The 2,500-nt window shown below is 34.6% G+C and overlaps 2 protein-coding genes across 3 annotated transcripts in view; one reads left to right on the top strand and one right to left on the bottom strand.

The window, feature by feature from the left end:
- The window catches only part of LOC142350947 (calcium-binding protein 39-like), a 613,053-nt gene that overhangs the window by 267,550 nt on the left and 343,003 nt on the right, over positions 1–2,500 (bottom strand). The gene's annotated exons all lie outside the window — the stretch shown is intronic.
- LOC142350604 (uncharacterized) overlaps positions 1–2,500 on the top strand; it is a 59,239-nt gene that overhangs the window by 20,336 nt on the left and 36,403 nt on the right. The gene's annotated exons all lie outside the window — the stretch shown is intronic.

Raw genomic sequence — 2,500 nt, 5'->3', positions numbered from 1 at the left:
CCAATATTTATAGTTAGCAGATATCATTATTGGTCTGTTCTTGTTTTTGAAATAATTTCTAACATATTTTTTTATGTGACATAGAAGACGATTTTTTGGGATGGATTTTTCACCTGGTGAAACTCATCAACGAATTTTTAACTCCCCAATATTCTGTCTGATAAAACTTACAGAAACTTACAGAATTAGTAGATAACTGAAGATCAATTTTAGAAGATTGTGCAAATATTTAAATTATCGTTTTAGTAGATAATTTAGTAAAAATGCTCGACTGAGCAGTTGATCAATAATTAAAAGTTCCTAGATCTTTTAGAGATATTTTAGTTTTATTCTGGAGAATTCAGTAAGCATTTCATTTTTTGAGGCAGCAGGTTGCTACTATTCCACTTTTCGTTTAATTTTTAGTACGAGAACGCAGGATGACTTTCTATTTGCTTTTCCTACGCCGTGACGCATCAAGCACCACTTGGATATGACAAAAAAGTTATCAAGATTTGTCTGGATGTTGTCAAAAGTGAATATTTGTTATTTACTTGTATGAGATCTTACAAAAATGTTATCAAGGTACACCATGAAACGTTGGTTTATTGAGCTCCCGCCGTTTTGTCTCAAGTTTTTCAAGAGATTTCCAGATCTTGCATGGCTTCTCAAAGCCAATCAAGTTTAAATTCGCTGGCTTAGGTCTAAAGTAAACTGGTAAAATTCACTGGTAAAGAAAACTATACGAAGATCGCAATCTCTCTATGGATGACCAAAAAAGAAATGAAATTGTTTGTTTTTTTGCCTAGTCAGTCTTTAAACATTCTTAGAGAAAAAATCAGGCTTTAAAACTAATAACAATATTTCACCTTTAGTGCATCACGTACGCTATTAGTCGCCAGCGCTGATCCGTATCTGATTTTTAAAATTTGATCAAAACCATCCGTTTGGTTAGTCTCATCTCATTTGGTCGAAAAAACTGTATCGATGACCAATTTTCCGGACAACCCAACCGGTCAGTTCACAAGTTGTGTTGGGTTACTTTGATCTCCTGTATAACAGGCAGTGAAACCAAACTCTTTGAATTCTCTTTTAAAAAACTAGCCCTGACCAAAATGAATAAAAGACACAAATTCATCGACAACGACTTTTCCTTGCCTTTCGGTATTGTTTTCCCACAAGTATTCAACTTCCTTAAAATCAGATTAAAATTTCTTTTCAATAATTTTGTGTATAATGAGCCCCAATCAAGTTTTTAAAACAGCTCCCGGTTCAGCACTTCCTAGTTTTCATGCAAGGATCATATATGATGCCATACAAATCTTAACGTATCTCCGAATACGCTCATAATTACTGTGGCAATGAAAGTTTCGTTTCAACAGTTTTCAACTCAGTTTTTTGGGCCACTTTTTCATTTTCATTTGATGCTTTCTGATTCATGTTATATTCAGTTACTCAAAAAAAGATGTAGTATGTTTGATTTAAACTATTACAACATGTAATTTTAACCTTGTGGTTATTCGAACTTACATGTTTGAGATTTGAAAAAAAAATATTTAAGCTAACTGCAAACAGCACAAAAAGCAAAACTGATGAGATCCCTGGTCGAGGGTCACATTCATTCAACGCAAAAAAAATGCAAGATAAGCGGTTAATGCGGAAAACTTTGCAAGACAAGCGGTGAATGCGATGAAATTTCATAAACCAGGCGGTGAATGCGGTGAAAAAAATTTTTGGGTGGTAGCAGTGAAATTACATAATTTCATTCAACGCTGAATTTAGCGGTGAAATTACATAAATTCACTGCTTAAAAAATTGTCCAATTTATGTGGCATAATCAGTGAATGCGGTGAAACTACATATATTCACCGCTTAACTTAGTTGTGAAACTACGAGGGGGTAATTTTAGGGACAAATTTTAGGGGATATAAGATACGGCGTAAAGGGGAGTAAAGGGGGAATTGTGATATTGTCCACCCTAAAATTACTCACCAAAAAGATATAAGATTGGGGGTAATTTTAGGGGGTAGAACTATTAACATTACTACTGTTACTAGTATTAGTACCATATTTGTTGTTAGTCTCGCGGTGAAAGCAGTGAAAAATTGTAACTTCACCGCTAGAGTAAGCGGTGATCTTACAAAGAACCACCACAAATCACCGCTAAAATATGTAGTTTAACCGGTAAAAATCGCAAATCTTAAAAAAAATTTAACGCACATTTTTTAAAGAAAGTGGAGTGAATTTAAATCAAATTCAGAACAAATATCCGAGAAGTTAGGTGAGAGGTGGCGCAGTGGAAGAAGAAGTGGCTGACATGCATGAGGTGAGAGGTGCAAACCCGTTTAGGGCCAATTAATTGTAGTAAGCGTTGAAATGTGATGCAGTTAGGTAAGTTCACTTCTTACTCTAGAGGTGAAATTACGTAATTTTGCCGAATTTCACCGCATAATTATGTACAAAATTTGCGGTGAAATTTTTCACAGCTTTTCCTAGATATTTGTCCAATTGTTCCTCGACC

The sequence above is a fragment of the Convolutriloba macropyga genome, chromosome 12 (genome assembly GCF_964194025.1).
Source record: "Convolutriloba macropyga chromosome 12, txConMacr16.3, whole genome shotgun sequence".
Classification (NCBI taxonomy): Eukaryota; Metazoa; Xenacoelomorpha; order Acoela; family Convolutidae; genus Convolutriloba; species Convolutriloba macropyga.
The sequence above is the reverse complement of the archived record's forward strand: the minus strand, read 5'-3'. Positions and strand labels throughout refer to the sequence as shown.